This window comes from Sturnira hondurensis, unplaced genomic scaffold (assembly GCF_014824575.4).
Source record: "Sturnira hondurensis isolate 20B ecotype Veracruz unplaced genomic scaffold, ASM1482457v3 Scaffold0008908, whole genome shotgun sequence".
In the NCBI taxonomy this organism is placed as follows: Eukaryota; Metazoa; Chordata; class Mammalia; order Chiroptera; family Phyllostomidae; genus Sturnira; species Sturnira hondurensis.
Genome location: NW_028081539.1, coordinates 4315729 through 4338049, shown reverse-complemented (window position 1 = coordinate 4338049; position 22321 = coordinate 4315729).

Genomic DNA, 22321 nt, shown 5'->3' with positions numbered 1-22321 from the left:
GGTTCTAACATCTGTAGTCTAAAAATATTTGATTTTTATTTTCCCAAAGACTCCATAACTTCCTTCTGTCAAGCCTCAGTCAGTTCAGTTCATCATGGTGTTTTGTTTTGTTTTGTGCTTCATAAAAGACATGATTAATCTAAACACTTTGTAGAAACTTACTGATGTACATTATATGCATTGAAATCATCACAGTTCTGAGTAGAACATAGATATAGGCACAGCCCTGATAATAAACCTTCAGACCAGGGGGTAAGTGACAATTAACAGGACGAAGCACAACAACCTCCTTAAGGCATTCTACCTTAAACAGCAATGGAATAGGGTTAGGAGCTTTGCCGCATCACAATTCATCCCAACACGCAGAGCATCCATGGAGAAATTTGCTAAGAGATGGTTAGTCCTTGAAGACAGGTATCATGTCTTCTTATTGCTGCATATCTAGGATCTATTTTAACCACAGAAAGAGCTGAAAATATTTGCTGAATGAATTAATGCATACCCTATACAGATGCACGCACATCTAGGCTGCAGCAGCAAGAGAGGCAAAGGGATACTGAAACCCAGGGCGGCATCTGCCCTGAGAAAAAAACTATCTTCTGATTTTTACCAAGCCCTGATATTAGCTGTCTATGGCCCTCACCAAAAAGATCTCTACAATTGCCAAACCCGGGAGTTTATGATAAGCCAACTGCATCTATAAGCAAGAATTAAGGATATTGTCAATCCTACTCAACAACCACAATGCCGTGTGGCAACGGATAACAGCCTCTTGGACTCAAGAATCAACACCAACAGTCACAAGGAGTTGCTCTCCAAAGCCACTGTTATTGCTACTACGGCCTTGCCAGCTTCAGGAAACTCCTGCCCTGCACTGCAACCTCCTCTCCCCAGCACAACGCGGACAATGGCAGAAACCTGGTATGCCTCTTCCCCATGACTCAGGTTGTACAGACAATATTCTCATCCAAAGAAGTAACATGCTTTTCAAAAGATAGATGTTCAAATCACAAATGTGTAAAAGCCTAGAAATAGGGAGAATATTGTTATTTATGATACAATATTCTGTTTTAGTACTTTTTATCAGCCAAGCTCTAAACTCAAGCATTTATTTGTATTATCCCATTTAACTTTCCTGATCAAAATATGCCCCATGATCCTCAATTAATGGATGAACAAATTAAGCTTTATAAGGTTTAACACCAGGTGCAAGGTCACACAGGTGGTGAGGGTCAGGGCCACAACTGCACAACACCCATGAATTTAGCTATTGCCTTTTATGGTTTCAATGTAGTAGAGTACATAATATTCTTTTAGCATTCACAGGAGTAATAAAGAAATTTTTCTGCTTTAAAAAATTTCTTGTGTCATTTTAACCAGATTTTACTATCTGTACTTAGTGTACCTGATAGATACTTGAAAGTACATCTCACAAAATATGTACAATTATAGAAACACAAATTAATCACACTATAACATCATTATCTCTCATTTGCATGAGAATTCAAAATTATAATTTCAAATATTTCTATCTACAAAGTATGTAGTTCTGCATTAATTTTGTATTATAAAAGTAATACATGTATATTAAAAAATAAACAAAAGTGGGGAAAAATACCTAGCATTCTGCCACCCAAACACAACTGTTAACATTTTGAGAAACATGTAATTCAGAGCTCAAAAATATAATTTGATTACTCATATAAACATGATTTTCCTCACCAAACCCATAATTCAGAATCAGAAAAATGTTTTTCAAGTGTTCAAAAGACCAATGGACATTATTTATATAATTCCCGCATGGAGGCCAAAGAAAAGTTAATTTAGGCATCATTAAAATTTTCTGGAAATAAAAAGATCTGTTATTTCATTACTCCTCATTCACAGTAACATCCATCTTTTGTGCACATTCAAGAAGTATGTTAACAGAAATTTTAGGAATGCATTTTCTATTTCTCAATACACTAATTTCCTCAAGGATGCTACTCCACAACTAACTCTGTACACAGATTCTCCAAACTGCAATTCTTTACATGTTCCATGATGGCTTCCAAAGGATGCTTTTAACCAAGAAAAAGGAAAATATGCAAAGAGCAAAATGAAAAAAGACTTTATAAGTACACCTGCACAGCTCTCCGTTACTGCATGCTTTGCAAAGCTACCAACTTTTCAGTAAGTTGTGGCAGGCTAGGATGGGATGCCAGGTTTCCCATTTCCTGGTCCAGAAGCTTCTTGGAAATAATGAGAGCAATAAATTTATTTAGCACTTGACATATAAATAGTATTACTATTATTTAAATGGTGGTATAGAAATGACATATAACTTGAACTGTAGGTACTACCTGCTCACACTACACACTCGAAAGTCTGCTTCCACTAAATGCACAGAAATTTACATGAGGCTCCTTGTGCTTCCACTTGCCATCAAGAGTCTGAATCCCACTGGCTCTTGTCATCCCTGTCCTCTCCTCATTCCAATGGGACCCCAGCAGGACTCTGCCTATACCATTCTAGTTGAGCCCGTTACCATGCCATCCCTGCTTCTCACAGCTTTTATTTCCCTCTCATTTCAAACCTTAGTCCAGGGGTTCTAGGTAACTAGTAATTTGGTCATGGTGAAAAAAGTAAAGGCACTAAAAAATGATGAAAAGTCAGACTGCAGAAGAAGGCGGACTTTGACAGGGCATTAGTGGAGCTGACTACACTCTCAGGACCCTGGATGTTTACCTTCTCCACCGTGCCTCTCTCTGGAACAACCTCTCCACATCTTGACAAGATATACCTTCGAGCCATGTTCAACCCATTCTGGACTGACACATGGAATTATGTCAAGCGAGAATCAAAAATGGTTTGAGAAGAAACTAAGTGATACATCATGCCATGCTTGTAGATTTTTCTAAACTCAACAAGAATTATTTTGCCCTATACATTTTTCACTTAAAGATTTATAAAATGTTATTTTTTATATAATAAATTGAAGGGAGTTTTTCCATTCATTTTTTTCCAATTGGCTATTAATAGACTAACGGAACTTAGCAACTTCTCTGAATCCTCCTAGGATAGTCAGGCATCTGGTAGGCCTTTAATTGCTATTTAATGAATGGCTGAACTCTTACAAAGAACGTTCCTCCTTGTCTTATCTTTAATATTACATCTATTCAGGGTATTATTGGAAACCCATGCCAAGACAAACCCCATGAGGTGGAATCAAACTCTCCCTAAAAAAGTAGCAAAATTTATATACAAAAGCTTTAGAACTGTTTAAAATATATATTTCAATAAGTTATTTCGATCGTTGAATCACCTATGGATTTGAAAGTTACCATGGAAATATAATACATATTTTCTGAATGTTTTTATTAATTCCTGTTACATAATAAAAAATGTAAGAATGATTTCCAAAAAATATTTTAGTAGAACTTTCTATAAAGTTTTAACTTCACTAGAATGTCTTTTTCCTTTAAATTTTAAAAAGGAAATTTTCTTGGTCCTTAATCTTTTTTTCTTAACACTGATCACTGTAAAAACAAATAGTTAAGGGGTAACATAACACTGCAATCATGACTAAATTGACCTGAATCAAAACAAGACGAGTCACAACAAAAACTAAACACTGCATCGAGCACAAGCAACTGGCAGGATTCCCAGAAGGTCACCAAACTTGGACTTGAGGAAACTGTCAACGTTCCCTGAAATTTTCAAAGGTACCTTCTAGAGGTTTTCATTAGTGAAAACCAAAATGCCAAAAAAGACAACAAAGAGGAAAAAACTAAATGAAATGCTTAGAGAAGACAAACCTACTGGAAAAGACTATCCTTCTCACAACTGATACCTATGGATTATGTTTTCGTCATTATTGACATATTATTTTCATCGGTTTTTATTTAGGAAATCTTTTGAATAAATAACCCTGAAATTAAATTGGGTGAAACAGGGCAAGAAAACCTATAGTATGTCAAAAGCTCCGTCTCTTGGCCCATGTGCCTCTGTCCCACTGATTCTTCAAAAGACAAAGTAGTTGAATGAAAAACGCAGAGTAGAAGACAGGCGACCTGAGTTGTTATCCAAGGCTAGCGCTAGCTATTCATGAGCCCTTAGCCAAGAAGGCTGTCTCCAAGCCCATCTCCTCGCCTATAGTAGACAAATCCTAATTCCCCTTACTGCTCTGAAAGGTCTATGAGTACCTAGAAATCCTATGGATACAGTTAATAGACCTCTTTATATAAAGGGCATGATTACTTTATTCATTTTCACAATCAATGACCCAAACTGATTAATTTTTTAATTGGTTTGGGTATCCACATTCTAAAAAACGTTCTCAAGGGATTCCAATGTGCAGTCGGGTTTGGAGATCAGTAGCATAAATCAGTGATTCTTAACAGGAGGTGTCTGGCCAGCAGCAGTGGTATCTGAGAAAATTTTTAAATGTTCCAAATGGCCCTGGCTGGTGTAGCTCAGTGGATTGAGCATCAGCCTATGAACCAAAGGGTCACTGGTTCACTTCCTAGTCAGGGCACATGCCTGGGCTGCAGGCCAGTTTCCAGCAGGGGAGACACAAGAGGCAACCATACATTGATATTTCTCTCCCTCTCTCCCTCCCTTCCCCTCTTTGTAAAAATAAATACATAAAATTTTTAAGAGTGTTCCAAATGTTATATTATTTTCTGAGAAACCTGAAGTACTTTGCATATTCTGGAACAAATTCCCCAACTAGCTAAAAGAGAAAAAGCATCAAATGAACATAATGTAAATTACTACTTCTTTTTTAGGATCCAGTTTTCAGAGGTGAAAATAGAAAAGAGAACTTTTAAACTACTCATAAACTACTCATTTATGTCCAACGTAAAATAATAGCAAATTCTCTCTCTTTTTTAACCCTCAATTGAAAGCATGGTTATTGATTTTAGAGAGAAACATCGATTGGTTGCCCCCCCATATGTGCCCCAACTGAGGATTAAACCTGCAACCTACATATGTGCCCTGACCAGGAATCGAACCCACAACCTTGCAGTACACAGGATGATGCTCCAACCAATTGAACCTCACTGGCCAGGTCAATAATAGTGAAGTCTTATTAAGTGTTCACTATGAGCCAGCACTATTTGTATATACAGGGTCCGGCAGAAGTAACGCCATTGAGTGTAGGTAGGGTATGCAAATGTCTGGCGTGAGATAGACAGCAACTTGAACATTTCACCTAAAATGTCATATGGCATACCTGAGTGTGATATTGTTATGTTACAGAATTACATGTTTATGATTTTATAATAAAATATTTTTATGTATAAAAAGGGGCATTATTTGTGCTGGACTATATGTATACACACACACACATTCTCTCCCTACGACAGTGGGGGAGCACTGTGACCCCATTTTTACTAATTAGGAAACAGAAGCAAAGAAAGGTTATGTAATGTGTCTACTTCAACTACTGAGGCACAGAGTTAGGGTCAAAGCTAGGCAGTCTGGCGGAAGAGTGTGCATCTTTTTAATCATGAACTGGAGAAAGCCGAGGAGCTTGGCCTCCATGGCTAATTCTCTTTGAGTGAGAGTGGACTACCTGCCAAAAATAAACATTTCAACTTTGTTTTCACAAGAATGATCATGAATAAAGCTAAAGAATTATTATTGCCTTCTCAGCAGTATAATCTAAACATAATAAATACAAAATAAAAACATGTATCCATTTTCTGTGATGTGTTTACTCACAAGACTTTCAAAATTGGGCTTAATAGTAAAACAATGCACTTTGAAATGAACAGGGCCCTCAAAATGCACCTAAATGAGTGCCAGGTAATGCTCATCAGAACCTTTTAAGTGAGCCAGGTCATGTAAATCAAGTGCCATTAATTAAACTTCTTTATGATCATCTCTGCGCCAGGCTTTATGCCTGCAAGCAGAGAATTATAAAATTAGCGTGGAGCATTTCAGTATTGATTGTCCCTAATTGGCCACATCCTGTCACTGCATTGCGACATTGCAGACTCTCTTAGCTCTGCCGTTAGATTATCCAGAACACTAATGTGAGTGCTGAGAGTTTGCATTTGCGTCCACGTGCTTTCACTTCTCCCATGAAGAGATGTGCCTCTGATCCTGCCTTTCATCCCCACAGATACTCATCTCACACACAGGGAGCCAAACAAAAACTCGACTAACAGTAAACTGTAATTACAGTTAACTTAATAACATTAAATACTAGTTCTATTCAATTTAATAATATTGCTGTAATTTCAAAAGTATCCTAATAAAGACATGATTTCCTGAATGTAGGAGTCATGGAGATGCTTATATGCTGGAACATGGACTATGTTTAGTGTTCTAAAGGTTACCCAAGATTGGTAACAGGCAGGTATACCTTCTTGCATTTGAAATGCAAATCAAAACTACAACAAGATACCACCTCACACCTGTTAGAATGGCTATTATTACCTAGACAAGTAATAACAAGCAATCAGAGAGGTTGTACAGTAAAAGGAACCCTCATTCACTACTGGTGGGAATGCAGACTGGTACAGCCAGTATGGAAAACAGTCTGGAAGTTTCTCAAAAACTTAATAGAGTTACCATATGACCCAGCAACCCTTCTTCTGGATAGCTACCCAAAACATCTGAAAACATTTTTTTGCAAACATATATACACCCCTATGGGTACTGCAGGATTATTCAGGGTGGTCAAGACATGGAAACAGCCCTGGCTGGTGTGGCTCAGTGGACTGAGTGCCACCTGAGTACCAAAGCGTCTTGGGTTCAATTCCCAGTCAGGGTACATGCCTGGGTTGCTGGGCAACTCCCCAGTAGTAGGGAACGGGGGAGGCAGCCACATGTTAATGTTTCTCTCCCTCTTTCTCCTTCCCTTCCCCTCTGTTTAAAGATCAATAATCTTAAAACAAAAAGACATTGAAACAACTGGCGTCCTTTAATAGATGGTTGGATCAAGATGCGGTACATACACACAGTGGAATACTACTCAACCATAAGAGAAGATGAAATACTGGCATTTGGGGCACCACAGATGGATCTTGGGAATATCATGCTAAGTGAAATATGTCAGACGAAAAAAGTAAAAAACCATGTAATTTCACTCATAGGTGGGCTATAAAACTGAAATCAGCAAACAAAGAAACAGGACAAACAAACAAAAACTCACAGACAGCAGTATAGTGGTTACCAGAGGGAAAGGAGTTGGGAGCAGGAGTAAAGGGTAAAGGGGGTCAAATATATGGTGACAAGGGGATTTGACTCTGGCTCGCAAACACACAATATACGATGATAGATTATAAAATGTTATAGATTATATTATAGAATTGTGACACCTACATAATTTTATTAGCCAACATCTCCCCAATAAATTGAAAAAGATGACACAAGGTAAATCATAAAAAGGCATTGGTTAAAAATCTGATATTCAGTTTATTACTGAAATTAAAGGAAAATCAAAACCAATTTCAAAATACGAAATCACTTGACATCCTTTTTGGAATTAATATCATAAATATTTTTTCAGTAGAACCATTTGGTCCCGACAGGATCATCTGGACCAGTTCCAATCAACTAATGTGAAAGAAATTGCTTTTTGCATATGTGATCTGAAGCATTTTGAAATTACTGCAGTTATGGAGAAAAAGGACTCTTAAATGACCTCCCCTACATTTTTGCCAATTTAGGCCTGTCCTTGCTCTGTGTCACCGTTTTGCTGTGTCTTATATTGCCTTGTACAAATTCTGACGTAACTGGTTAAGGTTTCATTTTATTTTCTCTCTCAAGAACCTAAGAAACACCAGATAGTACTCCTCAACTGCTTCCCTTGGAGGCCACAGCATGCCTCTTCCAGATGCTCTCTGACCATATGAATTTCTTTTATAAGGAATGACAAGGAGAGCTAGAGTTTAAGACTATTTAAATGTGAATGTTAATAGATTATAAACTCCACAATATGGTGAAATCCTCCACCATGGACAGTGAGTAGATAAAAATCAGGTTGTTAATTTGAAGCTAAGCTTCTTTAAAATTTCTATTCGAGAAGGTTCCATATAAAACATGCAATAAAATTATGAAGACACATTGAGGATAACCATATATTCATATTTAGGTAAGAAGCAAAAACTTTAAATTCTAAGGGTGAGGTTGGCATGCAAATAAATGTAAAATTTGACCGTAGTATCAATATTACTGTGTATTTCATTCCCAGGAGTTTGGGAATTAGACTTCTGTTTTATGTTCAGTGTGTGTGTGTGGTATGTTTACAAATATTTAACTTACTATGCTAGACACTGTAGAAGCATTATTTCATTTACCTCAGGCAACAGTATTAGAATTATGAAGTATGCACTGTACTTCTATAGTCCCCATTTAACAGATGAGAAAAGCAAGGCTTGGAAAATTTAGGCCACCATCTGGGAAAATGGAGAAGCAAAGAACAGGTGTTGAGCATGAGGCTTGAGACCAAGGCACCTGTTTCTAATCACCATCTACATTTCCCCCAGTTTTCTAAACACAAGCTCAGTACCTGTCCCTTAACAAGTTTATATGCCTCAATCATAAATTGGCACGAACAGCAGCTTGGAAAATAAACATTCCCTACAGAAAGTCTGTGCACAGTCAGCACCGTGTTCACTGCAGCACACATGTGCTGGAGCTGGAGTCACGCCTATTCTGGCTTTATTTTGTCCACTGCTAGATTCTCTAATCCACTTAAGTTTATTTGCAAAGTCATTTTATTTCTGTACTAATGACTTAAAAAGAGCTGGATTTTCTTTTTGCCAAAATTTTGAAATCTCAGATCTCTATTATAAGATAAAAAGGAGCCACTTTGGACATTCCAGAGACATGTAATCCCGAATTCCCTTTCACTCTAGAGAATTGGCACGAATCCCTTAAACCTCCAATTGCTTTTAAAAAAAATACTGCATACGAGTCCTGTAACGTGCACTGATGACAGGGATGATCTGGGATCATGTCATCAGGGGCCAAAAGTTCCTGTTACAGCTAGAAGACACTTGTGTACATTTCTTCTTTGGCTTCACTCAACTGAAAAAAATGAAAATTCCAAATTTTTCCTAAAGCAAATATGTCAATTCTACAATGTAAAAATCACTCAAGATGATGTTTAAGCCTCTGTCCTTCACAGAACCCCCCAAAGTCCATGGTATACATTAGATTTTCCAAAAATGGCCTGCTTCCCCCTCCCTCTGCAGAGGGGCATTTGCAGGTGCTTGCCCTACGTTATGCCAGATCCAACCCAAGTTCTCAAAAGTGAGCAAGCTTTAGCATCACCTGGAGGGCTCAGCAAAACAGAGAGCTAGGCCCTAGTCCCAGAGGTTCAGCCCCACCCTAGAGTTTGCATTTCTAAAAATTCCCAGGTGCTGCAGGCCAGAGAGCACACTCTGAACACCACTGTTCTCACTGGTTCCCAAACTACCGCACCTGAGAATCACCTGAGAACAGTTTTTTAACTGTAGATGTCCAAAGTCCCACTGCCAGAGATTGTGACTTCATTTCTGGGGTGCTGCTCAAGCGCTGAATGTTTTTTAACGCTCCCTAGTGAGCCTACTACGCAGCAAGCTTAAAGAACCTCTGGTTCACCTCTCACAGTCCCCTGCCCTACGCTCCGGCTTACCGCTGCCGGGCGCACCACGTGTGGATGCCACAGCCTCCTCCGAAGAGATAGAGGAAGATGAGCTTAGGGAAGCAAATCCCCGAATGTTATTCTTTCTAACAGGCCAAACACTCTGAGCAGAAATCAGTGCCTAGCAAACCTCTAGATTCATTAACACCCAAGTAACTTTGCAAGACAAACCCTGACATCCCAGCCTCCAGCCTGGACGCGGAATCTACCGGTTCACCAAGCATTGCAGCTCGGGGAGAAAACTGTACCCTCAAATGCCAAATTGTAGCCCCGGAAGGGTCAGCCCTGAAGCCCCCTATTTGTCATTCTGGCCGAGAGAGGGGAGAAATAGGTGTCACCTTACCTGGCACTGAATCCAACGTCGGGGTGGCAGTCGCAGCCAGCTGCCCTCTCCACCAGGGGTACAGGGTGTCCCAGGCGGTGACCAGCTTCAACCCGGACAAAAACTGGGCTGAAGCGGGTTCGCTGCCCTCAGTCCTGAGCCCCGTCTCCCCCGCTCTGGCCAGAGCACAGCACGGCGGCTCGGGAAACTGCTCTCAGCCCTCTGGAGGCGGAGCCCGGGAGATAAGGTTGGCGCTCCCACCCGCCCCCTTTCCGGGGCGCAGGCCAGAGGGTGGGTTTTGGACCTGGATCTCCAAGTGCCAGCTGCTAGTGGAACGCTGATGGAAACATGCTCATTTCAAATCCCGTGGAGACCAGAAAATTGCACCCCTGGGAGGAGGCAGGATGAGGGGCTACCAGGAAGCAGGAAACAGGGGCGACTCAGGTTGAAAGGACAAGCAGTAGGGAGGCAAGGACTTGGGAGCATCACCTGCACTCACCAAAAGAGGCCTTCCTCCCTTGGCCTGTGAGAACAGTCCCTCTGGCTGCCGGTCCGTCACCCTAATCCACCCAACAACAAACTGACTGATGAACCTGCCTTTAAGCTAACATAGTAGCTGCCGGAAAATCTGAGAAGAGTTCACAACAGATAGGCAGCCTTTTGAGGATTTGTGAGATGCAAGAAAGTCTTGCTTTAGGACAATAAAGTAAAGTAGTGCTCTGCCCCTTGTAGTCTGTTCTTCACAGAGCAGTCAGAAGTACTTTAACATTCATGTGCTTAAGACGCCACTGTTTTCTGGCCCCCAGAATGCTCTCACCTGTCACTCTTCCCGCTTCTCACCCTGCTTCCCCACAATACGGCCTATGGCCCTTTCTCATACACACCTGTGTGTTCTCTCCTCTCACGTGCTACTTCTCTTCCAAAGCTCCCTTCCAGACCTTACCGTGATTGCCAGCTTCTCTTCATTCAAGGCTCAAATGTCACTTCCAGGGAGTCCTTCCGTGGAACCTACCCCATTGGAAACCCCGCAATCATGCCCATTACCTAACCCCACTCTTTGGGGAAATTTTATTATTTTTTGCCATTTTGTTTTGAAATTTTATTATTTGTTTGTTGCTTTTTTGTTTTGCTTCCATCCCAAGGTAAGCTCTATGAGGACAGGGAACTGGTCTTATACCCAGCTTTACTGTCTGCATCTAAAGCAATAGCTGGAATATAGTAGGTGCTTAATAAATATTGACTGAATGGATGTGTGAGTTAAGATCTCCCAGAGAATCTTAACAAAGAATGCCTACCTTCAGTACCTCATTCCTACTGAGTTCAACGTCATATACGAATATCCTAGAATGATAATCATTTGCTGCATTTCATTCATTCACTCATACATTTGTGTTATATATAGCCCATTGTCATGCAAATAAAAGTCTTCATGGGTCATATCAATGAAAACATAAGAGTAAATTTTTAATATAAAGATATGGATACTAATTTCCAAATAATACTTTCATTAATGCAGAGAATACAGTCCTAATTCTCAGCAAATGGCCTCTTCTACTTTGCAGAGGAAACAGATGCCTGCCAAAATAAAATCTACACCCAATTGTTTCATCTATGTTTGCATCCATTAAAATAGAAAAGGGGTCCCCCACTTTTTCTCATGTCCTACCTCTTTCTGTCTCCTTAGGAACCACCCCACTGATGGCTCCATCTTCTCTTGCATCATTAAACTAACAGCTCATTTGAACTTACTCCAGGCTCTCCTATATGATTACATCTCCCAAATGATTACATACCGGTCTTCTTAACACTTCCCGAAACTGCTCCAGCCGAGTTTGCTAACAATCTCCAATATTCAATGGACTAGTGCTACTTCATCAGATTCTGGTTCAGAAGTGTGGTGATGGGGACCTAGGGATCTGTAGTTTGCTGAAGCCCCCGGCTAGGTCATTACAGCACACACTTTTTGTTAAGAATGTTGCAAAGGCTACCTAGTCTTTTCTTACTGAATCTCTTAGTTTTCAACCAACTTGGTCCCTACTCTAGTCATCTTCAAAAATTGTCTTCCCTTGTCTTTATTAACTTTTCACCTACCAATTTTCTCTGCTACAGGATCCTCTTCTATCTCTGTGTACTCAGCCCTAAGTTTCTGTTCTCCCAGTGAACTCTCCTTAAGCAATGCTACCCATATCCATAGCTTCTTCCATAGTTGGGGTTCTTAACCTGGAATTCATGTTGAGTCATCTGGGAATATGTTGACCCTAGGATTTTCATCCAGTATTCTTTGTGTGTGTGTATGAATTTTTTGAGGAGAGGTATTTTAATATTCTTTTAGATTATCAAAGCATGACCTTCTGACCACTACCCCACCCACAAACAAGGTTGAGAGCCCTTCATCTACCTGCATGTCCATATCTCCAACCTAGATCTCTCCCCAAATTTCAGCCAGTATCACAACTGTTCACTGGACATCTCCATTTGTATGAATGTCAGATACTTCAAATAAAATGTAGTCAAACCTGAGTCTATTATCATTGTGCCCCCTCCCCCAAAAAACCCTGCTCCTCCTCTCTGTATTTCCTAACTTTCCCAAAGTCACCAGCATTTGTCCAGTTGCACAAGATGGGATTTTGCCATAGTCTCCACTCTAAAGTAAATCTGGCTCTTTCCTGATTAAAACACCAACATGATTTTCTAATATCTTCAAATAAGCTCTGAACTCCTCACCACACCTCCACAGATATTGTCACCTTGTTCACAAGGTAACGTGCCACTCCTCCCCACCTCCATACCCCCTCGTCCTCTAAACACTATCCACACCAAACTTCTGCCACCTCAGACCCCCCACGCCCAGATTTCCTTCCTATAGAAACCATGAAGGAATCCACTTACACTGTGTTAAACGGAGAAGTTGGTGGTAATTTGTTACACAACAATGAAAAAAATTAGCACAGTGAACTTAAGTCTATCTAGCTCTTCTAGACGTCCTGAGTTTCCTGAGCTGTTTATTTTAATGAATATAATATCTTTTAAATATGCAATCAGTATCATGTATTATATTCTTTAACATACTTATTATTGAATTTTATTTTACTATTAATTGTTTAATTACTGATTTGGTAAATTTAACATTTATTAAAAATTTTTTTATTTAAGTAGAATTTGCATGTAAATGTTTAAATTTTAACATTAGGGGAAATACATGCTTGGAAAGTAAAATTTCTCAATCTTTGCTTTAGAACATGATTGCATCCAAATCTACAATATTGCCTCTTCCTTATCAACCCAGAGATCTGAGTCATAGACTCCAAAATTAGTGCAAAGACACCAAAAGAATCCTCCAAAGCTATGGTACTGAACTGAAGGAGCTGTTAGGAAAAGACAGCCTGTAATGGCCTTGACATATTGCTCCATTAGAAATGCCTTCTACTCTGGTTTATAAGGTTTACTTCTTTCACTCAGAGTAATAATTTGTCCTCTTCTCCAGAATAAAAAGCCTGTATTATTGCTATATTATTGCATTTTAACTATCAAATCTCAACAATTAAAGTATTTTAATCAAGCTACCACACCTGAACTGAACAGCTGCAACCAAAGTCAGTACCACTGAGAGTAAGTGCCATATTTGTACTGCTCATCATACATTCTGGTGGGAATGATAGATGTTTATTAAATAAATGAATGAACCCACTGTGACAAGACAAAGGGAGAATAGCATCAATGTATATATACTGAACACACTGATATATTCCAGACACTAAGCTAGATGTTGGGGACAAAGCTGTGAACAAAACAAGTCCCTGCCATCCCTCATAAATAACTACCACCACCATAAAATAGTGTATCATTCACAAAAGTCAGGCAGTTCTCAAATGCTCTCTCTAGGATTGCAGATAGGGTCACCCCCCCCCCCCGCCAAATTTTCATCCAGTAGTGCTGTGTAAATGAAATATAACTAAAACTTAAATCAAGGGCATATGTAAAGGGAATGAGCAGTTACCTGAAAAAAGCAAGGGCAAATGACCCAGTGGTCTTGTGGTTATAAACCACAGAAACCAACTCTGGATGAATTTAGCAGCAAAGGAATATATTGGAATGACAGCAGCTGATAGGAAGGCTGGAGGACCAGACTTGGACAAAGGCAGTCCGGCCAGGGTCCGTGCAGCAGATACTGCTCGACAGTCTGGTGAAGGCACCACAGCTTAGTGCAGGGATCACATCTGTCTGTCCTGCCTCTGCAGCACGCCACCCAAGAATCAAAGTCCAAAGAGAAAGAGTCCAGTTGTCCTGGCTTGGGTGCACACCCACTGCCCTAGCTAGGGGAGGGCAGGTCTGACAGCCCCAAAGCTGGTGGCCAGAAAATATCTGAACATAGGACACCAGGTGACAATCAGAAACTGGTATTATCTAATCAGTCTGAAAAGGAAGTCAGCCTTGCCCAATCGTTTTAGTTCAAAGACAGAGTAGAATTAAGTAGTTCCCGAAGTCATGAAGAAGTTGCTTGACCAGGGGGCTGACTTTGAAGCGGTGCCCATGGGAGGGATATTCAGAGTGCTGACCAAAGAAGCTTGGATCACATGCTCCATCCTTAGAGCCAGGAGTGGAACTGCATCCAGACCCCACAGACTGGCAGAGTGAGCTGGTGTTTCTTCAAACAGAATTAGGGCTCTCTTAGTTTACAAAAGAGGAAACAGACCTGAGAGATGGGGATATTGAAAAGTTACAAATGTTCACCAAAGTCTATACCTTTGCTGTCCAGCTTCTGAATGCAGTCTTTTCCCAGGTAAACATAGCCAAAAACCTCATCAGATTACTATACTCAGCATCAAATCCAAGATGTGCATTTTTCTTGGTCAGGTTTAGATGGCCCCACAACCCATGACTATATTACCAAATTAACCAATGTCAACACTGGAGAGAGAACAAGTAACTACAGTAAAGGCCCTCTACTTGGGAAAGGGTAGAAAAAAAATCCAGATTATCCCACCACCATTGTCCATAACATATCCTGCTAAAAAGAAATAGCCACGACTGTTCCCTGAAAGAGAAGTGAGTATCCTGATCTGCACTCCAAAGTGATAACCTTTGACCATTGATCACAGGACTTTCTTGCCAAGGTTGAGTCTATCCTTTAATCTCTACGAGGCTTCTGGTCAATTCCAGAATCTAAACATCTATCTGAGGATTCTGCTTTCCTGGAAGCAAATTCAGTGTTCTGCCCATCTCCTTCCCCNTCTTTGCTTTAGAACATGATTGCATCCAAATCTACAATATTGCCTCTTCCTTATCAACCCAGAGATCTAAGTCATAGACTCCAAAATTAGTGCAAAGACACCAAAAGAATCCTCCAAAGCTATGGTACTGAACTGAAGGAGCTGTTAGGAAAAGATGGCCCGTAATGGCCTTGACATATTGCTCCATTAGAAATGCCTTCTACTCTGGTTTATAAGGTTTACTTCTTTCACTCAGAGTAATAATTTGTCCTCTTCTCCAGAAGAAAAAGCCTGTATTATTGCTATATTATTGCATTTTAACTATCAAATCTCAACAATTAAAGTATTTTAATCAAGCTACCACACCTGAACTGAACAGCTGCAACCAAAGTCAGTTGTTGACTGAGAGTAAGTGCCATATCTGTACTGCTCACCATACATTCTGATGGGAATGATAGACGTTTATTAAATGAATGAATGAACCCACTGTGACAAGACAAAGGGAGAATAGCATCAATGTATATATACTGAACACACTGATATATTCCAGACACTACATTAGATGTTGGGGACAAAGCTGTGGACAAAAAAAAAGCCCCTGCCATCCCTCATAAATAACTACCACCACCATAAAATAATGTATCATTCACAAAAGTCAGGCAGTTCTCAAACGCTCTCTCTAGGATTGCAGATAGGGTCACCCCCCCAAATTTTCATCCAGTAGTGCTATGTAAATGAAATATAACTAAAACTTAAATCAAGGGCATATGTAAAGGGAATGAGCAGTTACCTGGAAAAAGCAAGGGCAAATGACCCAGTGGTCTTGTGGTTATAAACCACAGAAACCAACTCTGATGAATTTAGCAGCAAAGGAATATATTGGAATGACAGCAGCCACAGAACTGATAGGAAGGCTGGAGGACCAGACTTGGACAAAGGCAGTCCGGTCAGAGTATTTTTCCCAGTCTGACTTTGGTCTCCAAACTATAGCCCAATTGCACCTCTGCAGTGAGTGTCATTATCTGTTTGACAATCAGACGCCTGATAATAAGAGCTCCATGCAAGGGTTCTAGGGACTCACCTTCACCCTAAAGCAACCTTATTTCTTTCTGTGGTTCCTACCTTCCTACCTCTGATCACACTAACTTTATCACTAGGCAGAAAAGTTAGCTTTTCCAACCTTCCAAGGCTCTGGAGAAGCATGCTTTAAGCCATCCTATAAGTAGGTTCCAATCAGTATTCCGAGAAAAGCCATTTAAAAAAATCTCACTGTTATCAAAATGAGCTTCTGTTTAATTGTATCAATTTCGTCTAGGCTATTACTAAAGATTGCAAGATGCAGGCAAAAAAAATGTTAACACCTTCAGAACTTCCAGCCAAAATGGAGATGTAGGCAGATAAGCTTTGCTTCCTCTCACAACCAAAAGAAGAACAACAAATTTTAATGAAAAACAACCAGATCTGCCAGAGAATTGAACTGTATGGAAGTCTAACAACCAAGGAGTTAAAGAAGAAACATTCATCCAGACTGGTAGGAGGGGCAGAGATGGGCAGACAGAGTGGAGAGAGGATGCATGGCAAGGCGGTGGCTGGCTGACTGGTGGCTGGCGAACAGGGCAGGCCAGGTGGGGTACCAGGCAGTTTCACATTTGTGCACAGATGAACCAGGAGGAACAATCAGGAAGCAAGACAGACCATGCAACCCAGGGTTCCAGAAAAGGAAAATAAAGCCTCAAAACGTCTGGCTATAAAAACCTGTGGAGGTTGTAGTAGTGAGAGAAACTCCCAGCCTCACAGGAGAGTTCGTTGAAGAGACCCACAGGTTCCTAGAATGTATACAAACTTACCCACCCAGGAATCAGCACCAGAAAGGCCACATTTGCCTGTGGGTAGCAGGGGAAGTGACTGAAAGCCCTCAGAGAGCCCAGCAAGCAGCACTGTTCCCTCTCTGACCCCTCCCTCACATACAGCACCATAACGCAGCTATGTGGGTTGCCCCACCCCGGCAAATACCTAAGGCTCCACCCCTTACAACATAACAGCTGCACCAACACAAAGAAATATTGCCCAAATGAAAGAACAAATCAAAATTCTCCATAAAGAACTAAGCAATGAGTACCCATCAGATGCAGAGTTCAAAACACTGGTAATCAGGATGCTCACAGAAACCAATGAGTACAGACACAAAATAGAGAAAGAAGTGAAGGCTATGCAAAGTGAAATAAAGAAAAATATACAGGAAACCAACAGTGAAAGGAAGGAAACAAAGACTCAAATCAATAATTTGGAAAAGAAGGAAGAAATAAACAGGCACCCAGAGCAAAATGAAGAAACAAGAATTCAAAAAAATGAGGAGAGACTGAGGAACCTCTGAGACGATTTTAAAGTTTAAAGTTGGAATGTTTATTTTGGAATGTTTAAACATTCCAAAATCTGAATCATAGGGGTGCCAGAAGGAGAAGATGGAGACCAAGAAATGGAAAACTTATTTGAACAAATAATAAAGGAGAACTTCCCAAATCTCACAAAGGAACTAGACTTCCAGGAAGTCCAGGAAGCTCAGAGAGTCCTATAAAGTCACACCCAAGGGCGCACACACCAAGGCACATCATAATTACATTACCCAATATTAAAGATAAGGAAAGAATCTTAAAAGCAGCAAGAGAAAAGGAGACAGTTATTTACAAAGGAGTTCCCATAAGACTATCAGCTAATTTCTCAAAAGAACCCTTACAGGCAAGGAGAGGCTGAAAAGAAATATTTAAAGTCATGAAAGACAAGGACCTACATCCAAGATGACTCTGTCCAGCAAAGCTATCATTTAGAATGGAAGGGCAGATAACATGCTTCCTAGAGAAAGTCAAGTTAAAGGAATTCATCATCACCCAGCCCTTATTATATGAAATACTAAAGGGATTTATTTACGAAAAAGAAGATGATCAAAACTATGAACAGTAAAATGACAATAAACTCAGAATTATCAACAACTGAACCTAAAAATTAAAAACAAAAACAAACTAAGCAAACAACTAGAACAGGAACAGAATCACAGAAATGGAGATCACATGGAAAGTTATCAGTGGGGAGGGGAATGGGGAGAATGGAAAAAAGGTACAAGAAATAAGAAGCATAAACGGTAGGTACAAAATAGACAGGGGGAGGTTAAGAATAGTATAGGGAATGTAGAAGCCAAAGAACTTATATGTACGGACCATGGACATGAACTAAGGAGGGGGAGTGCTGATGGGGGGTGTTGCAAAGTGGAGAGGGATAAAGGGCAGAAAAAATGGGGCAACTGTAATAGCATAATCAATAAAATATACTTTAAAAAAGTTAACACCTTCACAGTTTTTTTCCTATGTCTCTGAAAGACTCATGTGGTCTGAGTCCCAAAGTAACTGCAAGCTAGAGATTAACAAGATTTTCTCTTACTGTATCGCAAGGATGTCAGACTTCTCAGCCCTGGACAGATGCATCTTTTCTGTCCTCCATCCTCCCTTCCCTAGATTATTTTGCACATTAGTCTCTGTGACATGGATCATCCTACTTCCGGCCTTCATTTCTATATCAATTAGGGCTCCTTGGCTGCAAGTGCAGAAACTGTTTCTAATTTACACAGAAAATAAATCCCTTGGAAATACATGAGTAACACATAGAAGGCCCGGAAAGCCACATTTAGGAAAAGAGGAACCAGGTAAAAAGTAGCAGGAATGACTTGGCCTTCTTAAAAGGATGCCACCAGCAATAGAAATGAGCCATTATTTTCCTATTCATGTATTAATCTACTCAATGTAAAAAGATAGTGAATTTCATTGGCCTACCTTGGGTCACCTACATATCCCTTTCATTAGGACAGAGAAGGCATCTAGTTGTACTGGCTTGCTAAAATTGCCCTGCAATGAGGAAGAAGAAATCCTCATAGGTAATCAGGATGCTGGTACCACAAAACGGAGATGTGAGTGCTGGGTGGGCAAAACAAAATAGCCACCTCAGAGGGAAAAGCTATGCCATTTCCTTAGGACTGTTTTAGAACCAACTATAGAGGCCACCTCCTGCTACTTCCAACACCTACATCCTTGGATTGTACACACACCTCCAGTTTGATGGATAAATCTTGATGTTCAGTAATTGTATTCTAATCAAGAAGTTATGGCATATAATAATCTAACGCTAGAAATAATTGGTAAACACCTCATGTTATCACTACTGAGCTACAAATGTTGAGGTAGTTAGTTTTTCTAGAAACGTCGGAGCCCAGAGGCCCATGATTTTTCAGGTTCTAGCTCCCATAGCATCACTCGATCACTCAAACCACCGAGGGCATGGCCCAGGTGGACTGGCTTAAGGATGATACGTGACCCAAAATGGGCTAGAGGTTTCCCTAGGACTTTGGGATGGAAGGGAAGAGGGGGTTTTACTTTTTCAGGGGGTTCCTTAAATTTTGAACTCCAAGGACCATGTAGGCCTAGATCTTCCAAGGAGAGACCCTGGCTGAGAATGAAGCCAATACAGACAAAAGAAAAACTATAGAAAGATAAACAATGCACTGACGCCTTTTGAGTATGTATATCCAGCCATTACTGAAACTAAACCTATTTCTAGATTTTTTCCTCATGTGAGCCAATAAGTCCTTTTTTGTTTAAGCTAATTTGAGTTGGATTTCTGTTGCTCTCAACGAGAAGGGCTCTAACTTGAACACCCAAAAGCAACTCCAATGCTGAAAGACTCAATAAAAATGTCAATATAAAATCCTTTTGTGTCTTAAATCCTTCTTAAATTTATAGCTTTAAGTTGTAAATATCAATACTTAATATCAGAGCATGGCACCAATAATGAATGTTTTTATAAATCCTCTTAAGAGTCCAAAAATCCAAGATAATGTAACTCACATACTAATACAGTTGGATGATTTTCAGGTCTAATTTCTGAGGGGATGTTCTTGGACCCAAATGGGATACCCAAAAATTGGCAGGTAAAGATACAAAAAAAATACAAATATCCCTAAAGTGCAGTCAGGGAGAGTTTGTAGATAATTCTTCCATTTCATAGCCTCTTTCTTCCTCAATTTCAGAATACCAAATTCCTTTGGCTAAGAGAACATTAAATGAATTCCTATTCCCCTTTGGGTCACATTTTAAAAATATTTTTATCTTAGGGATGCAAGGAAAATTTGACATTCCTCCAAGTTAAAACATAACATAAGAAGGAGAAACTAACCTATTTGTCACTAGCTGTAGTGATGATTTCTTGTTAGTCTTGTTCCTACAGAAACTCTTTAAAAGCTGCTTCATTGTGGCAGGTCCAGTAAAGAGGAAAGATAAAAGGTGATTGCCCTTAGTGTTGAATTCATTCACGTACAAGAATCTTCAAAACTAGGAAGAAGATATATTATTTGTTGGTTCATTCACTTATGATTAAAATGTTGCATTTAAAGTGAAACCCCACATCCAGTGCTGGCTTTCTTTGGAATCACAGCTTAACATTGGAAATAGTATCCTATTAACAAGGACTCTACAGGTCTCTGAATTCTTTATAAAAATTAGTAGCAGGCTTGAATAGATTTTAAAATAAATAAATAAAAAGTATAGCCCTGGCTGTATGGCTCAGTTGGTTGGAGCAACCTTCTGTGTACCTAAGGGTTGGAGGTTCAATTCCCGGTCAGGGCACATGCCTAGATTGTGGGAGGCAACCAATTGATGTTTCTCCCTCATATTAATTTTTTTCTTTTTCCCCTTTCCTCTTTCTCTAAAATCTATGTAAACATGTCCTTGAGTAGTGATTATTTTTTAAAAAGTCAAACTTCCATTAACTTTGAAATTAAAATATTAATCTATAACAAAATAATTCTTTCAAGGTTCAATAGGGGGGGTGTTTAAAAATGAGAAATATTTGAAGGTACTGAAGTTACTTAACATATTTTTCTAAAACCTGTAACAACTTCAGTTCTTTTAACTTGCTTTAAAAGTCATCTTTTCCTTCTTCCAATCATTTTCTTAGCACTTTTCTGAGAGTTCTTCAAGTTCTGTACAGGTCCCTGAATAATAATTCCTGTAGGAAATTATCAGTGATGACCACTTAGAGAAGACATTCACAGCACACTGCTTACTTTTTAAAAAATCTATATCATTTGGCTTTCATGTTAACAATCATAGACTTTTTTGTCATAGTAAGTCATTTATTATCCAACCTACATTTTCCCCTTGATAATCAACTCAGCATTCATTCCATTAAATTTTAATTCTGTTGAATTACAAATACACTTTTATAAAAGTCACTTTGCCCAAATTTAAGAGATACTCCATCAAATGGCATATGAAAACTTAGGATGATAGATGAAAGAGCGCCTGTGATCCCTTTCCAGATCGAAAATGCTTGAACTGCTGAGCGGACAATCAAGTACTGGTGACAATCGCGCATTACACTTGCCTTTTAATCCTAGTTCCCATGTAAATCACAGCGAATTGAAAAAAAAAACCTGTATTCTAGATTCATCACTTTCTTTTTCAATTCTGGGTGCAAAATCTTTCTTTCCTAACCTTTTAAATTGACCGTTATTCTTAAAAGTGAGAGTGTATGTGTGCTTAGTGTTTGTGTGGATTTTTCCCCAGTCTAACTGCATGGACCCCTATGAAGCTAATATTTTCTTAGCAATATATATGCTTTTTAAAAAGCTTTCATCAGATGCTGTCTCCCGAACTTGCCTTTTTGTAAATTATGCCACCTGCCCGCCTGACACGTGACATCCTGGCTTAGGGGCCAGGAGAGAATCTCGCCCTCCCGCGCTGCCCACATTTCTCACCGGCTAAAAGCGCACTTGGGGAGCCTCCCACAGCAGCGGGCGGTGGGGTGCAGGCGGTGGGGTGCACGCAGGCCTTCAACGATGCCTCGTTATTCGTACAGCGCAGTCCCTTTACTGCTGCAGAGGCCTCCGCTAGAACCTCTGGTGAGACAGATGTGGCTTTCCCCTCAGCCCTTCCGAGAGTTTGAGTTTGATAACACCTGTGAACTTGCACTCAAGAAAACCACAATGTACCTAATAAGAAACAAAATTTAAAGGGGGTCCCAGCCCCACCGCTCACCCCAGCTGGTCTCTGAGAGGAGTGCAATGCACAGGAAAACCTCTCTAGGCTTCTTCCAAACGTGAACTCAGACAATCCTAGGAGG